Source organism: Neopelma chrysocephalum, unplaced genomic scaffold (genome assembly GCF_003984885.1).
Source record: "Neopelma chrysocephalum unplaced genomic scaffold, ASM398488v2 Primary Assembly neopelma1_63, whole genome shotgun sequence".
NCBI classification, from domain to species: Eukaryota; Metazoa; Chordata; class Aves; order Passeriformes; family Pipridae; genus Neopelma; species Neopelma chrysocephalum.
The window spans coordinates 15,825,695-15,844,957 of record NW_020897720.1 but is presented as its reverse complement, the minus strand read 5'-3'; the positions used below and the strand labels follow the sequence as shown (position 1 = coordinate 15,844,957).

The 19,263-nt window shown below is 37.8% G+C and overlaps 1 protein-coding gene across 3 annotated transcripts in view; it reads right to left on the bottom strand.

Annotated features, from left to right (window-relative positions):
- Positions 1 to 19,263, bottom strand: part of GABRG2 (gamma-aminobutyric acid type A receptor gamma2 subunit) — a 51,814-nt gene that overhangs the window by 31,241 nt on the left and 1,310 nt on the right. The window lies entirely within an intron of this gene.

Sequence of the window (19,263 nt, the reverse complement as noted above, 5' to 3'; positions counted from 1 at the left end):
AAATCTTAATGATACTACAAATTTCTTAAGCCAGTGGGTGGAACTTGGATACAAATGGGTTAAAACCAGAATATTTAGTTATTTTCCCATTTCAGCCAGAATTTGTACAGGAGTGGGAAAGAGCTCAGAGAAGTAGATTCTTCTGGGGCCTGGGTCTTGTGCTTGGCACACGAGATTGAAAGGGGCCCAGCTGGCCATGGGTGCAGTGGTGTAGGGAGGAGTGGGCCCAGACTCTGAGAGCACCACTCCCTTACCAGCAGCCTCAGCTGAGGTTGTGCCCACTCGTCCCTGCAGTGTTATCCTGCTGCATCCAATTTGGACCCACTCACAATGGATGGCCTGCAGGCTCTCCCAGGTTGGGCTTTGGGAGCTGTAAACCAGCTGCACAAATACAACTGAACTATGAAAGAGCTTTTGGGTCCTTTCTTCCCCATGGGCACAACCTGACAGGACAAAGCCACAGCACATCTGTGCCTCCCCGTGTCAGACTCTGCTCCCTGGGGGGTGCTGAAGGTACAGTGACATTTGCAGCACCTGAGACGGTGCCCAGGGAATGTGTAGCATGAATAGAGAGCCAGACTTGCACTGCACTGAGTTGAGCTTGGATTGGATAATCTCTGCCTTTGTTACATGTCCTGACTTCCACTGAGTGCAGCCTCCAGGCACCCCTGAGCCACCCAGCACCAGTGCCATGAACCTGGGAGCTTCAGCTCAGGAGCCACCAACCCAACTTCTTCCTTCTGGCTGCACAAGCCTGAGCCTTTTCTGGGCAGTGAAAAGCAGGGGTTTAATTGGATATATGCTCCGTAGTATTCTGCTCGTACAGACAAACGGGTCAATATCATTAAATTGGGGAAATTTGTTTATTCAGCTGTCTGGAGTTCAAAGTTCTAATTATAATTCAAAGGAACATAACTGAAGCCAAGTTCTTTCTCTTGGAGGAAAGAAAACCTTTCTAAATAAAGTTTTTGCAAACAGAAGGCACTAGATTATATGTTTTCAAACCATGCAAAGAGAATGAAGAAATACAACTTTATGTATAAAAAGCCATATTCCTGTTTTATAACCAAATAAACATTCATTCTCTGAAAAGAATATAATTTTCTGAATGGAAAAGAAAAAGTAAATCAAATGCATTCTTGCATAAAGGCAACGTGTTACTGAATATCAGTGTGATGAGAAAGCTTCAAACCAGCTAGTTAGTAGAATCTGGTGTCCTAGACAGTGCAAGATTAGGAATAGGTTTGTCTAATGGTTTTCTCAAATCTAGAACAACCTTATTGAACAGCAGTCAAAAGTCACTAAAACTTCCATTTCTTCTTGGAAATTATTTGCATGAAAGAAATACCTACTTATTTGTTTGCTGATCTCTCATTTCAAGCCATTTTGGCAGTCCACATCTCAAAAACCAGCAAATACTTTATGAGATTAGTGGGAGACAGAGGAGAGAGAACACAGCCAATGTAGCTAGGGAAAAATGCCACTAAATACCAGCTTTTATCAGAATTCCAAGAGGATCACAAGTTAGTATTGGTATGCAATTGTCTAAATGTGTCTCTGTGTAAACCTGCACACCACCCAGAGCAATCTGAGGTGCATCTCTATCCAGATGACCAGGGCTTTAGTCATGCCATGCTATTAATACTAATGAAAGTTATAATGACAAAGCCCTTTTCATCTCCTTAAGACTTTCAGATCAGTCCTTCTCATTATATCATCTAAATTTTGCAAGAGCTTTTAATGTCCAGAACAAATTTGTTAAAGCCTAGATTATACCCAAATGTATATTGAAATCTGCTTTTATTTTTATGACTGCCAGAAGTTTTCAAATCTATTAATATAGATATGAAAAGAAACATCTATTTACCTACTTGCAGATTACAGTAAAATTTTTGAAGGTTAATGTTTCAGACACTGATAAGAAATCTCAGCAGTTGAGATATTCCCACTCGGACATTAATGCCACTGCAAGATGTGTGCAAAAGTGCTCTACAGAAATCCACTTTCCCTAGTTGAAAAAGAGAAGGCTTAAGAGAGTCAGAACTCAAACCTGAAACTTCAAGCCAAAGAGCACTTGAAGTTCGAAGGCGCTTTTGGAGGTCATCTGGTGCAATCCCTGCTCAGTTGGCCAGCTAAGCCTGTATGAGGTAGCTGTGATGGTAATTACTTACATATATATTTAACCATCAGTGTTTAACATTCAGGGGGCTCTTTGTATGACTCAAATTACCTGAAATACATCTTCACAAAGCAGAGAAAGGGCAGCAATCACCACATGCTAATAAGCATTTATTGATTTAGATTAGATTTTTTTGTATAACATGTGCAAAGATCTGTAAACTGCTATCTCACTCTACATTTACATAAAAACCTCATTCTTCCACTGAGCTTTTTACCATGTCAGGTGTTAAACAGGAGTGAAAATGAATTTTAAGTATTACCAAGAATTTTCTGTGGACCTTCACCCCAGAGTCAGTTCTTCTGCTGAGATGTGCCTGCTGTTGCATTGCCCTTTACAGGCAGAATCAGAGTAGCCACAAAGTGCAGAAAGGAAAAGACGTGTAGCAGTACTGAATAGCTAACAATTAATTGGTTTAAATCCAATTAAAAACTTACATTTATTTGTTGAAAAACTCTGGCCAATTTCATCTTTTATACAAAGTAGGCTATAGAAGTTATAATGCCTTCAGCAAAGATTTAATAAACTACTTGCATATAGAATGAGTTGTCCATTGAAAGCACCAATCTGTTCTACCTCTCAGGGAAGTACTGAAACAAGGCTTGCTGGTTTACATAACAGCACTGATTATTTAATGAAGAGTCAAGTTAAATTCATTCTCTGATGTGCAGAAAGAATTACCTTAATCTATAGGTCATACATTAGTCATGGTGATAACATGGTCACTGTGAGGGAAGGAGATTCCAGGTTCCCACAGTGGATGCAGAGCTGCTGTATGCAGAGGTGACACATGAGGATGAGGAGCATACAGTGTCTCTGGCAGTCCAACAGTACCTGTGTTCTCTCTGGGCACTGCCAATCACATTTTAAGTAAAGCCATCTCCATTGAAACACAACATGTTTTCACAAAGCTCTGTCCTGGGTTCTCTCGCCCCGCTCATGTTTCCAGGCTGTCCATTTGTATTGTTTAATACAATACAAATCCTGGGCTATGCCCAGGATTGTGCTATTATCTTTACCAGAAAAATCCATCCTATTTTCTCTTTTACTACTAAGTGTTCATCACAATACCCAACCTTCAATTTTCTCAGCACTGTAAATCATGTAATGTGGAGATTAATTTTTCCCAAATCATTTCTTACATTAAAGACGTAAACTTGGAATAATGCTTTGCTTAGAGAGATAAAGAGGAGATCCAGTCATTTAACACGTTAGATGTGGAGAAATTTGAACTATGAAATCATGAAAATCATGTAGTCCTACTCCCTTCACCCAGAGTTGTGGTGCTGGTGCAACTACAATTCTGGATGGAGTTATGTTGAAGAGCCTGAAATCCTAGATTCCCAGAGTTTCCAGCAAAACTTGTTTCACACCTGGCCAAAAGAGAGTATAAGCTGTATTTTGGCCCTTTGATGTAGTCATGGAGTGAGGGAGGATGAGGAAGTTCACAGGAAGAAACTAAATAATTTTGTCCTCTACTCAGTGTTTTGGGTAGGGTGGATTTTAGGTCAGTCACCTGTAGAAGGTAGTTTATTTCGCTGGCAACTGCTTCTGCTCCAGCTATCATTCCATGAACTATTCAAATCATGTAAAGTATTTAAAACCTTGTCATGAAATGATTACTGCTTAAAAACCAAACAAAACTCAGTTTTTCTTTCATCCCTAAGTCACAGAGGCACTGAAGTGTACAAGGCAATAATTATTAAAATAATACTATAGTTCTCATAAGCTGAAACATTAGGGTTACATAGGGACTGAGTACACAAGTCTCAAAATGGGTATTCAAGACCCAGAAATCACTAGAGGAGCACAGATGAGCACTCCCAGCAGATGACTTCTCAGTCATCTTTACTGAGCATGAAGCCCTATATTGCCAGCAATCACTCATTTCTGAAAACTGTGCCTACCCTGAGATTTAAAGGCTGCCTGGACCCCTGTGAACATTTCATCTCTTTTCCACTGAAGAGATGATACCTGGCAACACAGACCTATGTATCACACTGGGGATTTTACAAGCTTTCTTCTAGTCATTCAACAAGTCACAGTATCTCACTGGTACTTTTCAGACATTGTGAGTAAAACAGTCCAATTCTTAAACCTCTTCACAGACTTCTAAAATATTATATGGCAATTATGGTTTTGTATTAGTCTCTATAAAACTGTCAGTCATAGCAGACTGGTTTATCCTACAGTCATTCTACATCTTCCCCAAGATATGCACTCACATCAACTACTGCACACGACACGTCCTAAATTGCTCTTCGTAGTTATTGTTAAAGCATCTATTTGCCATATTTTCAGATTAAGCTGAATGTGTCTAAAGCAAGTGTTTATACAGAAATATTGAAAATGAAAAATTTAAGTTGGTGTAAGTTTTGTTTCCTTCCTGTATGTTCACAAAAACACCTCTTAAAAAAGCCCTTTGGAGTGCATTTATTGAGAGTTCCAACAATAAAACTTATCGTTTGCAGAATTTACTCTGTTTTCTGGTTCACTATACTGAAAAATTGTAGTGCAATATTTGCATTGCACAACAAATTGGATTCAAGTTGTGAGTGGCCATGAGGATTATTATTCCTTTTACAATATTTCTAGTAGCAACAAAATGGTCACGGCAAGTTGTCACAAAAATTCCCGGAGACGGGGACCAGTGTCAGCAGTCCTGGCAAAGAACCAAAAGCTGAAATGTATCACCCAGTCTAGAATCTGTTTCTTCAGCAGAAAGTTGAGGCACATTGTTAAATAAGTTGATAAAGGATTTCCATCTTCAGATCTATCAGGACAGACTGATGTAAATAATTGCAGCTGAATTCCACACAGTCTGAACCTTTGGGTGTGCGCAGGAATTGTGTGCTACCCCTGGGGAGGGTAACAAAGTGTAGAGGCTTGAAATGAACTTATTTAGCCAGTAAGGAATGAGAAAGATAATTATAGAAACAAACCTACATCTTTAATTTTGAACAGCCTGAGCTTGAACTGCAGCATCTAGACTTCTGGAGGAGTCTAAGATGTGATCAGATGATTCAGATAAGCCTCCTTAAGATGATTATTTCCATTTTTTTGAGCTTGAATTTTGTATGAATATATTTCCTTACATTTTGTTTACTGGAGGTTATATAATCTACTCCCATATCTGTTTTCACCATGATTCTGGCTACTCATGTTGGTGGCAAGTGAAAGCATTAGAAACAAACAGAAAAACTGGAAATAGGTTCAGATATTCTTCTGCATCACAGGGTTAGCTTGAGTTGATCTTCTGTTTTATTTGACATTATCGAACTGTAATAGGTGTAACCTTGGAATTACATGAACCTGAGAAGGTTTTTTTGTTTGCCTTCCTCTTCTCTCCAGTTCTCTCCCTTCCCATCCTCTTCTTTCCTCCTTTTTTTTTTTTAAATTTAATTTCTTTTGAAACTGTTTTATGCATCTCTGCATGTGAAATCTAAGGCACTTGGAGCATGATTTTTGCCTGTTGCTATTACTCAGCTCATGCAGATTTCCACTAGAGCTGGGGAATCTCAAGAGAAGGAGTTAATGGCCATTACTGGAATGTGATTTGACCAGGTCTGTTTTAGTGTGAGCCCACTTCATTTTTCCTGGCTGTGTTTTATTGTATATGACTGCCATCTGTTAGTATTTTATGTGATTTCTCTTCCCTGATGATGTACATTGCTTTTAGAAAAGATTTCCTTAAAATCTCACTATATGTTAAAAAGAGGAGTAATAAGCTCAATTCTGTTCTCAGTGAGTCAGATTAGGAAAACATTGATGCCCTCCAGCCATCTATTTAAACAACATTAGCTCTAAAAACCCTATCCTATTGCTCAGTTAGATTTGAGAAATAGAAAAATAGGTTCTTGTTCTGTACTAGTGTTTGAGGCACTCATATTTGTGGCTTTTCAGAATTCTTGCACAATGTTTTTCTGTATTTTGTTTGCACAGTAATTTCACACAGAAGGAAGTCACTTCTGGAATCAGTCATTCATGATGTAGTCATCATCTCATCACTATCTCCTAATGTTTCAAAACAAACATGTGAGGTGCTAGAAATGTCAGCAGTTTTGCTTATTGAGTAACACTCCTGAGCATTTTTTTTAGATTTAAAATCCTTTTTTTTTGTGTGTGTGTGTACTGATGTGAGCTATAAATTCAAGCTAAACTGAATATAAATCCTCGTCAGAATAAAATCTCTCATGGAATGTCTTTGTTCTTTTCTTCTCTGTCTTGGTACCCAGCAAAGCACTATAATGAGTTGTTCCCAGTGCTGGGCTGGGAGTCAGGAACATTGAATGCTTACCCCAGTTAAAGGACTGGTGTCCTGCTCCTTGTTATGGTAGGGCAAGTGATACCATCTCTGCTTGTAAGTGTAAACTATTTTTATAACATAAATAAGCACACAAATGTCCCTTATTATTTGTGTTTGATAAAGACTAGGTATGATGGTAAACCATCTAATTAGGAAGAAACAACCACTAACCATGCCTTAGGAAATGAGACTGCATTGCACTTATCAGCAAGGTTAAAGCCTGTATCTTTGGTAAAGCAAGTGGGTCAGATAAGCCCTGAATGTTTAGAAAGCCAGTCAAAACTAAATGTGAAACCAGTATGGGTTTATTCGGAATATATTAATAATTCTTGCTTCTCTTAGATCATGGGAGTGTCTTTACTGGAATGTTTATTAGGTAGAAATGTGTCTTGAGGAAAGAGCTGAATGAACAGAAAATAGCTGCTTAATACACATCATCATGTAGCTAACTCATTCACAAAATGACTGTAAGCAAATGGTAAAAACTAAACTGGGGTTTTGTTGTTTCTTTTTAAAACAATGCTTCTGATTTAATTTCATTTTTAATGCATGGTAACCAATAGTAACCCATGTGTTCCCACATAAACCAACTTATATCATGCAAGACACTGTTTGCACTCATACTCAGAGAACAGACTGTGCAGGGGTGGATGTGGAATTTAGTTCTGATAACAGGGTAGATGTGTGATACATTAAGAATGTAAGTGGCAAACTAATGTCTCTATGTCAGCTGAGTAGGAAAATTGTCAACAAGTGTGCCTGTAATTCCCCTATGAATTTCATTTATTTTGATGAAATGGTGGGTTTGTTGTAGAATTCTGATGGACTTTCCTTGGTGGTTGTTGCAATAGGAATGGCTTCGTGTCAGGGTCTCCTTAGTTCTGTGGGACATAAATATCTTTTAGGATGCAAAGCTGCTACATCTTCCTTTCCTATTTATGCCCCACTATGACAAATGTTTTCTAACTCAATTTCAAGAAGAAATGCTGAGGTACAGAAAATTTTGTAAAAAAAAATACTTAAGATACCTATTCCATAGAAAGAAAATCTCACTATTAACTATGGAGAACCTTTTTTGCAAGCATATGAAAATCTTTTTCTGAAAAATGGTCAATTGTTTTAAAGGTCCTAACTAATAAATAATATGGTGGCTCTGAACTTTATTTTAATGAGAAGAAACCATGCATGGGTTCACTCAGTGTCTTATTTATCTTTTTTGCCTTTCTATCAGTCTCCAGTAAGTAAAATGTAAAGCACAAACATGCAAATCCTACCTAGCTCTGAAGTTTTTGGCATTTGAGTGGGCTAGGCATAATGATCACTGCAAAGCCTATCTTCCCATCTCTCACATTTGAATGTGACTATTAAGACTAGTCAAAACACTGGGAAAATAGCAGCAATTTCTATTCCAGACACATTCAAACATATATCTCCCAGGCTTTTCTTTTTCTCCCAGAAATATTTTGGCATACCTTTTTTGACTCTCGTCATCATAAGAGAATTTTATTTTATAAATTGTCATGGTTCTGATTATGGTCAGAGAAGTTTGTCTTTGTAAAAGTAAAGACACTTCTACAGAGAAAGCTACTAGAAACTTGTTTTATAAGTAGGTGTCATTCTGGGCTAGAGAAAGCTCCTCGTAACTGGAAAAAAGGGCAAGATCAGAATAATAAATAAGTACAAACAGAAGCTGAGAGTGGGTTTGATTAATGTGTGCAGCTGGCTGCAAGGGTCAGAAATAGCAGTAGATATAACCACAGACATATTCCAAAAGCATTATTTGGAAACACTGCTTTGGGAACCAAGTTTATACAGCACTGTTACCGATTTATTTCTGAAATTCCTGGAGAGAAGAAACCACATTAAGGTCTGCAAGATGTCGACTCATATAACTAGAGTTTCAAAATGTATTTAGCAATGGAATAATACAGAGTGCAGAAGATACTACAGAAATGATACAAAGTCCAGAAACAGATACAGGTGAAATTGTTTCCTTCAGTTTGAAAGATTATATAAGAAGATTTTTGTTTCTCCCCCTCTTCACTGCAGCTCTGTACTGTGGCTAAGCCAAAGGACCCACTAAATGTGCTCCAGAGACTGTTTCAGATGAAAGCCAAAATGTCCATATATTCAGGCCACAATGTTCAGTTCCCCAGCAGGTTTCCTTGGCTCCTCCTCAAAAGCTCTCTGGAGGACCCCCCACGGCAGGACAGCAACAAGGTTTAAGGGTGAATGGACACAAGATCAAGCAGGGAGATGGAGAGGTTCCCATCTGGCATTACTTGAATCAGTCCATTCCCACCTGTGGGGTCTCCATGGAAGAGATGGAAGCAGCAGCTCCATGTGGTGTCATTTCTGGATCTCGTGCTCTGTGGGAGCTCTGCAGCAAGATGCAGGAAGGAATTCAGGACAACCACACAAAGCCTTGTGGCAACTAAGAATGAGCTCGTTGGCAAAGTGCAGATGGTTTCAGAGCTCATTTGCCATGGGTACAGAGAAGGCACCATGATGCTTCAGGGATTTTGTTGGTCCTTTATAGATCTTATCCAAACTGCATAATCAGGAACTTTTTAAAAACAAGAAGAGTCTTTCCATGACTTGAACAGATGCTGATGGGACCATCAGGTGAGGATGGACACCTGAAAACTTGGAAAGAGTGCAAACCCCTAAAAATAATGGGACATGAGTAGAAGCTAAGGAAGAGTAAAGAAGTTTTACTAATCCTAGCGTATCTCCCACATGAATAAATCCATCTTCAGTTTCCTTTTCTACAGATCCAGCAGCTTTCTGTGAGCTGCAGACACGCAGAATAACAGGCAGAGTATTGACAATAAGAAATTCCACTGGAAGCCACTAAAGCAAAACTTCTACATGCAATCTGTCCTCCTGAGATCCCGGGGAATTTGGCAAACACGCCTCAAGATAATTTGTTAAATAAAGAAACAGGTGCTATTCTAAGCTCTACAGTTTTCCAAGACAGATTACCAAAGAAATAATTTAGAAGAGAGGACATAATTGGAATAGACTTTCTGGCAAATGTTGCATTTTTAGCTTATATCTGTCAGATTTTCCAGGATTATGCTTTCCATACCACCAGCTGCTCCGTATTCTCATCCGGGTGCAGAAAACTCTGTTGGTGAACATTTAAACCCAAATGAAAGTGTTTTCCTGGCTAAAGGCTTGAACGTTAAAGCCTTGCTGAACTGACCCCCAGCTCAGCTGCCCCAGCCTGTTTTCCCAAGTGTCACTGCAGACATGACACCTTTGTTTACTCGCTGTTTGGAACTCTTGCTCACAAACTGTAATGGAGGTCCTATTTAAAATAAGTACTATTTATGACTGGACGTAATTTTACTATTAAACTTCTGGATTTTTTCATTATATCCTTTCATTACTGTTTTATTGAGGAGCTCAGATCACGGCATATGCAGGTAATGATTGCAGATAACAAACGTTTCTCAGTTTTTGGTCTGACTATATATTGCATTGAATTCAATCACCTCTGTGCTTAACTACCACAGAGAGATTAAGAGAGACAGTGGTTTGGGGATGGAAACAGAAGAATTGTTTTTACGGATATAGTATCTTCTATCTTTCTTCTTTTTTTTTCTCTTTCTTAACAAACTATATAATTTAAGCTGCAAACAATTTGCTCTCCTAGTACTCTCCATAAGTCTTCTCATACTCAGAACTTCTTCAAAGTTACCATGTAAGCTGAAATTCTTGGTTTCTGGCCAAGGGATAATTTTATTTCAAAGCTTAAAATAAAATCCAATTTTTGAAATCTGTAAAGTTATTCTTATTCCCTTTTAAAACCAAATCTATATATGAGTTGTTTTCACACACATAATCCCTGGATGACTGAATAGTAAATTCTGGAACTCATTATAGAAATAATCCTTATTAAGATGTATACCACAGTAAAAGTGATTCGCTATTAAGAAGTTAAAATGTATTCAGTGGGTATAAAAGTGGTTAAAAATGGTTGGATATTAATAGCAAGTAATTTGGAATTGCTTAATTTAATTTCTGAAAAATGAACTCTGGAAACAGTGGTGGCATATTATGGCATATTGAGTTTATCTGGGCGAAACAGAGGCACCTGGGATTTACATTTTGACATCAAGGAGGCAGTTGTGGATCTGTATCACAAGAACCAGTGGCAGTCAGGAATATTTTCATGTTGTTCACCACGGAGTCTTAAACATGATGTTCAAAGCCTTGTTAGTTATGGTAGACATAGAAGTTAAGGATTTGGCCCTAAAGATTTGTCGTGACTTTAATCTCATGTGCTACATTACATTAGACCTTTATTAAGGTTTTAAGTAATATTAAGTGCATACTTTAAGTCTTTAAGGCAACTTAGTGAGGTGTTTTAGCATTTCCTGGAGAAAACAGGAAATAAAATGGAAAAGGTCATTGCTAATGTATCATTGATTTTTGTTGCCCCAAAGAGCTTACAAATATCTGATATGTTTAGTCAGTACAATATGGTCTGTGGTTTGTAGTTAATTGTTTGGGTTCAATAAAAGAGTAGCAATATTTGTATTAGTATTCTAAGGACCTCCAAGCATTTTACCACTGGTAACCTTTCCTTCTTCCAAATTATTATCTTCCCAGAAAATAATTTCTTTACTACATTACAAAACAAAATTGTAATGCTCAAACATATTTGGGGTGACAGCCCTCACGGGCTGCAGGAGCAGATTGTATCATTTAAGTCATATACAGAAGCCAAAAGGTGTCTTTTCAGTATTAGTTCAGATACTAAGACAGTTCTTGGTAGTGTAAATATCATTACATGGGTCACACACCTCATCTTCTTTCTCAAGCCACTACGAGCTTTCTCACTCGTGTTCTTGGTCGGGTGTGGCATCTCTCTGGATGTAACTTCCAAAACACATACCCAGGCTCTCTGCACTTCAGGAAAACAGTTGTCCTGCATTTGTCATCTTTATTAATTTGAACATATCAACTCATCTTCCTAATCCCTGCTCTGGTTTTCTATTTGAAGCATAGCAGGCTTCTTGTCACTCTGTTAAAGATGATGTGTAATTCCAGCCTTCACAATTCGCTCCCAGACTTCCTTCAATTCTGCCTCCTATTCCCAGCAACTGTAGAGCCTGTCTGGGCTCATGGCTCCGGCCCTTACTGATTAGGTAACTCTAAGGGCTCTCAGGAATTCATCTGAGATGGTCAAGCTGACTGTAATTTTAATCATGTACAAAGCATTGGTGGCATTCTTCATTCCCTGACATTTTTGTGCCTGTTTGCCTTTCCTGTTGGATCTCTTGGGGCAATGCTTTCGCAGATGGTTTGAAAATATTGGCCATCACCACAAATAAGCACGAACTACTGGTCTGAATATAGAATTATGTTATTGATTTTTGGGGGGTCAGGTTTTTTTGCCTGCATCAGTATCTGCTATGCATCTAATTGAAGCTTTTTAGTGTTAATCTGCACTGTGAAGTCTTCTGTGTCTTCAACAGTTTTTGGAGAGCAGAGTACACCCTCTCATAGGATGCACACAAAATGGCCAAGAGATAACTGATCTCTTTGATCATTGTGAGTACAATTCATTCTGGTTTGGTGACACGGTTCTCTGGCTTTAGCAAACATATGCATGGTTCAGTAGGTTCCCAAAGTGCATTATTACTTGATAGTATATTGAATAATACATTGATTAGTTTAGAAAGGCTTTCCAGCATTATCTGATTAATTGTTCTTAATTGCTCTCTTTCTCATTCTTTCTCCTTCTACCTCTTTTTCGCTCATGAAAAATAATCTAAGGGAATTAAATGAAAGTGGAATTCAGTAGATAATCCTCAATCTGTTGCAGCAGGCAGATTTCTGTTTGGATTTGAAGATATCTTGCTATGGATTAACGAAAGCTTCATATGACCAGAACATGCTATTTGTGTTACACAATATCACATTGAATCACTATTGAAGGAAAACACTAGTTTTCTCAGATCACCCACTTTTTTCTGGGGAATTCTGGCAGAGGGTTATTTTAGGTATGTATGAGATCCTCTTTAAGATGCATTTCTCATCAATGTATAGAACCAGAAGTATTTTTCAGTACAACACAGAGCATTCAAAAAGCTTAAGATGATAAATAGCTCAGAAAAAATCTAGCCTTTCGTCTCAAGGGTTCTCACCAAAGTCCAAGATGACATTCAGTAAAAAATACAATTTCATACATGATTACCTGCTTCATTTGGAAAGAGTTAATGCAAGCATAAAAAGTAAATAACTTCTTATTCCATTCCTTCCAAATACTCATTATTATCCTTCATTTCTTTTAAATACATTTTTCCCATATATTGATGTTTTATTTCTGGTAATAATCTGTACATTTTGGCTTAGGTATTGTAAAAATGCTATTTCTTAAATGTTTTCCTGTTTATCTGCAAACAGATGAAAGTTCTATCTTGTAAGAATAATATTTAGTCTCATATACAATGGCCAGATTTCACAGCTGTTGTACTTCAGTGAATATGTGTGAAAATGTCATTCCACTAAATCTGAAACAATAGAAGTGATCCTCCAGGTGTAAAAATCTGACACAGGAGTGTTTTTCTTCATTAATGGTGATAATGCATTGCACTGAGATTGTATAAATTACTGAATTTCTATTACCTGCTCTTACTCTGCAGCAACCACAGTGTAATCATTACCTTGGGTCAAGCCAGCAATATATTGAGCCATGTATTTTGCATCTGGCAGATGTCAATAGCAGAAACTAAGAGCAAAAGAAAAGGGCAGAAATATCCCTGCCAAAATCTCTCCTCTTCCAGAAACATGAAGATAGAGATTTCCTGTAATGGAATGTTAGCACTGAGTTCAGTGGATTTTGAAATGTTTTTCTTCTCTTTGAATCTATATAAATACTGGGCTCTGCATTACCTCACTTACTAAAAAAAACAATCATTTTCCTAAGTTTTCAGGCAGCCAGGGATCATTTCATTGGTGCTGTATGCCATTTACATAAGAGAGAACAAGTAATGCTGCTGTAGTCAACTTTTTCTATGTTGCTTAGGATATCACATGAAGAAACATTATGCAGCTGAGGTAGTCATTTACATGGGAAGGTGTTTGCTACATTTCTCTTCTTATGCAGTCACTGGTGGTTTTCAGCAGCATTAAAGCCTCCTTTTTTGACAGCAGTTGTGTTAAAAATATTACTGTTATATAAACAAGAGGATATCACCGTTTGTCAGACTGAATACCCAATATTCAGTCTGACAAGACTCGTATATTAATTTCCTGTCACAACTATAGAATACCCCAGAATCACACTAGATATAATCCTCACTGTTCTCTCAATACTTTCATCAACCTACCACCTTCGGCCCTCTTTTACCTCAGTTTTTCTCAGCCAGCTGGCAGGTGTTGGAACTCATGAAAGTATGTACCCAGTATCTCCCTCTTCCCACTCTTTTTTCATATGGATGAAAAAAAAATATATAGCTTTTTGCAAATTTCTCACATTGAAGGAGATGGTTACACATTCTGATACAAATTAAGTTCTAACCACTTTGTATGACAAGTTTAAAAGCAAGTAATATTATGTTCTGGTTTGCTGTTTTCTTCACCTTCTGGCTTAGTGCAAAGCTGAATTTCTTCTTAATTTGAAGAATCAAACTAGCAGGTTACTTCTGGACATTACAAACAGAAAAGCAGACCCAAAAACCAGCAAAGCTCCCACTTACTGCCCCAGAGCTCTTCTGAGCCAGGAGCTCACCTGAATAAAATGCCTGCAAAGACACTGCCCCTCCACAGACATATACACCAGCTGAATTCAGACTCTCATGATGCTTCTTGTTAATATTGGGACAATTTGGGCCATAATCAGTATAAAAAGGAAGGATGCAATGAATGTTAAATTTTAAGTCATCAAAAGTCACTCTTCATATTGAGTCTAAAGTTTAAAAACAAGAGATGCATCTAGAATATACACTTTATACTGTTCCTTTCTCATCTCTCCATCAGCTAAAATAGCTCTTCACCCTCATTTTTGTGTGTTGGATATTTTCACTAGGGGCAGTTGTAGTCCCTAATTTCATGAGTTTGGTTTTAGTCTCATTTTTTGAGATAGGCTCTTCCTTATGTAATAATAATAATTATAGTTACCTGACTATGGTGATGGACTCTTTTTTTCTGTAATTTATGGTTCTTTCCAGGTACTTTCTGCAGTCTTTTTATACATCATATAATGAATGTGTCTTGTTCTAAGTAAACGACCTCCTCCTTTCAGCCCAGAGAGCATATGTATACTTCCAGTGAAGTTACCTGAGTGTCCATTTCTATCATCAGTTGTCATATCTTTTCTAAAAGAAAATAAACATGTCTCTTTCTCTTTTACTGCCAGAAAGCCTCCCTAGTTCTTGTTCAGAACTTCAATTCAGACAAAACAGGCCCTGTTTGTGAATGGAGAAATTCCTTTATGTCCAGAGGGCCAGGACAAAACCTATGTGCCACTTAAGATCAATTTACATTACAGTCTGTGGACTGGAGAGTAAAGCTTATGTTGATCTTCTATGTAGAATAAAAAAGCAGGAATGAAGGAAAAAGTGTTTAGAGCTATTGTAAATCAGTTGGCTGGGATGTAGGTTGAGAGCTTTCTGCAAAAAAATAAAAGCATTATGCAGTGTAAGAAACACTTTTTGAAGATCCTTCCTGAGTTATAATTTAACTTTGGGTGATTTCCCAGTTCTTACTTATGAACATATAGCCATTTGTAAGAATCTATACTGGATATGTCTTGGCTTTTCCCTCAGCAACAGACTGACTTCAGTGGATCAGGGATTACTGAGAGGATAAAACGAGGCTCGACATGTGAGAAGATTCCCAGAACTGCTGACATTTTCAGTACTAGGTATAGGACAGGGTGTGGATTTCTTAGTAAGCAAAACTGGAAAAATGGACAATTAAACTTTATCATTTATGTTAAAATGGATTTGTATTGCAATAAAAGCCTGTTAAAAATGTTCAACCCTAGACAGGCTATGAAGGATGAAAATTAAAAACCCCCTTCAGTTCTGACATCCTATGTCAGGTTTTGGGTTTAGGTGTTTTTATGTGTCTATTTTTGCATATGTATCCAGACTGTTCAGTGATGCCCAGCGACAGGACGAGGAGCAATGGCCATAAACTAAAACACAAGCACTTCCACCCTAACATGAGGAAGAACTTTACACTGAGGCTGGCAGAGCACTGGAACAGCTGCCCAGGGAGGGTGTGGAGTCTCCCTCTCTGCAGACATTTCAAACCCACCTGGACACGTTCCTGCGTCACCTGTTCCAGGTGACCCTGCCTTGGCAGGGGGTTGGGCTGGATGGTCTCCAGAGGTCCCTTCCAACCCTGAATATTCTGTGCTTCTGTGATTTTCTAAGCCTGAACTGGTATTAATCAAGCCCCAGGCTAGCTGGCTGTTCCTCACTTCCATTCTCACATAAGCCACCTATTTTCTGTCTAAGGCTGTGAGTGGGGCTGCAGGTACAATAGTCTGCAAAGCTGCAGCTGAGACTGTCCCAGGGAGGCAGATAACCACAGTACACTCTGGTTATCCTGCTGAATGCTAAAAAAGAAATAATCAAATGATCACCCCAATAGAATCTTTGCATTTAGAAATATATAGAACTTGTGCAGCTGCAGTAGCTGACACCAGCTGTTAGAAGGGAAAGGCTGCAGGGTTCTGAGCCAGCTTCAAATGACCAGAGCATCTCACTGCAGGACAGTGCCAGTCAGAGCTACTGACCTTTAAACTGCCTCTGCTTTGGAGCTGACTCGAATATATGTCTACAAGGTATTGCTTCATTTTCAAATCTACTTTAGATCAGTGGGTTTGGTACTCTTCTTATGACAATGGTAGTTGTTCCAAGTTTGTGTCCCAGCTGACAGCAGTCAGGAATGCAGCATACCTATGAAAAACTCAAGGCAGTCTCACACTCCTTGCCACCCTTGACATGTTCAAGTAGTGAGCAGGTCTTGTGTCTGTACAACCTCAACTCTGCTGACACAACCACTGTAGTGTATTAAATATTCAATTCCATAGTATCATAGGCAAGGACAAAGTCATATTTTAACAGCACCTAGATTCACATCTTCTGTCATGACGCTTCCATGAACCATTCCTTGTGAATTGAGAAATCGTCTCTTGCTGAGCAGCTCCTTATTCTTGACTTAGTATTTAGTGCTGTATGCTGTGTGGAAGTACTGGAAGTATATGAATAACTACAGCTACAGGAATACCACCAAACTGATGTCAGCAAGTTTTATAGTAATTCTAAATGACTGTCCATCTGGGGGATACCCATGCCCTTTTAATTCCCATTTATACCATATCATTTTACAAGAGCAAAACAATTTTATTTACACCCATGTTCAGTAATTTACTAATAAAAATACGTTTCACAAAGGCACCAAACTATTTTGGTGCTAAAATGATTATGGATTTTTTTGGTCAGTCCTGACAGTTTTCGTTTTTAGGTATGTAACTGCAGCATATAAACCTTGCCATGATGCTACCTGAGCACTCACAAGTGAAAAAATAAAAGTTGTTGGTGTTCCACATTTTCCATCTGGACATTACTTTGCACTGTATTCATGTGGACTTTGCTGACAATTTGTTAAAGCTAAAGACTCTGCAAAAAAACCTAATAAACACTGTATGCAAATCGTGTGCAGAGTATAGCTTTAAATAATTTTAAACTTTGCTGGTGAATTCTATTATATGTAATGTTAAATACCTACTGTTGTTCAATAAGGGTAATCAGATAATTAATTCCAATTAAACCACATATTAGGGTGTGCAAATATTAGTTTATTATATTTACAATTTTAAAGTGTCTCTTAATCCTAAGATTTTTTTATGTACAATTTTCAGAAATTTGGAGCTTAGTTTGACTAATTTTCACTGAAACACAGCTTCAGTCAATGTGATGGACTGCACAATGCTGTTACACTAGTCTGAGTGCTAAGATGATGAGGAACTGCAAGAAGTTTGCAGTACAGTTATGTATGTCAAGAACCAAATTGGAAGAAAGCACTTCCTAAAACTTTAATGTGCCCAATTGTAAGGATGTACTCTGTGCATGTAATAAATCTGACACAAGTTCTTATGAAGGTAAAATATTGCAGTGCTGTAATATGGCATTTGTTCAAACCATGGTTTGCTGAGGTCGAAGGCAGAATTTTTTGTTACTTCCATTAATGCCTAGTGATGTCTTGACTTTTCTTTCTTTAATCTTGCAAATGTCAACAACTTTGCAACAATAAATTTCTCAATATAGTATTTTCTCTATTAATAGGGTTCAAACTTCTGCACAGTACTAGTAATCAACATTTATGTGTTCAATTACTTTGATCAGATTCTGCAAATGCTTAAACCTCTGTGTGTATTCTGATTGATGTCAACACATGTATTCAGATGTATAACATGGAGCACTTTTGGTAGCGTTCACCTGCATTGTCCTTCCAGAATTTCAGACAAGTGATACATAATAAATGATATTGCTCTCCTTCTAAAGTGTTTGATTAGATTTTAAGAAGGAAAATCTTTCATCCTGGCTATAAAAAAATGGTATCTGAGTTCAACTTTTTATAACTCAGCCTTGGTCCATGAGTTTTCAAAACTACTACTACTAAGGCTTCTTCCACAATAGAAGTAGGAAATTGTTAGATTTCCTGATTGTTAGAATTAAAATCATATTTGCATGTTGGCTCATTTAAAATGTTTCTGTAAAGCACTAAGGACTATTTTCCCTTTACTTGTAGCTGTTTATTAGTGTTTTTCTATTATATATTCTTTAAAATTATGAGGTCAGGAAACTGTCAGAGGAAACCATCTTAGCTATCAGATGGCTGTGAAAAGAAAACAGAACTTTTGCTGACATAAAACTTTAAGTTGCATTATTAAGGATTTTTTTTTAGAGCTTATGAAATAATTTTGGCAAAATTCCTCTCGGGTGATGCTATTCTGAAAGATGAGTGAAAAGAAGGAAGTGTGTTAAAATAAGTATTTGAGATTATTTTAGTGGAAGTTTTATGTCAAAATAATCTGAGAACCTGTCATAAAATCCTGTAAAAGCTAATTTTCCATTGCTGTATTCACATAGTAATCATAAATGGCTCTGTAAGGATCAGAGATACCTCACATTTGTCTTACTCCCAACAACCAGGTATCCCTCAAGGTAGGCTCACCAAGTTTTATTTCACTTTCATTTTCAAACATTTTAACTTTCTTTTCACAGGAATTCTTTACAAAGCCCTTTTTTTGTGTGTGAAAAAAAGTAATCCAAAATACAGCAACTTTTAATTTCCCTGGGCGATCATTTGGCCTTTTATTTGGCTTAGAAGTAAGATTCTACCACTGCAGCTACAAAGTCTGATTTTTCTTAAACAAAACCGAAAAGCAAACAGAAAGAACACACTTGTCATTATGGTAGTGTCCAGGTAAAAGGAGGGAAGAATCAAGAAGGTAAATTTGAATGAGACGCCTGTGTTGACCCAGCATTAAGAGTAGCAAAGAGAGTGGGCACTAACTTCTCGAAGGTATCAATGACAACATGGCCTATGCAGCTGTGAGGAACAGTGTTGCTGCTGGAAAGGCCAGGTACTTAGCAATGCAGTGCTGTTTTCTCATCTAACCTGTTAAATGCACAGTCCACACAGTTTTGCAGGAATGTCTGATTCAGCGCAGTGCTTGTCACCGCAGCAATGCTCCCGCCCTCCACTTTCTGCTCATCCATGAACTCCTTCTTCCTCTGCTCTT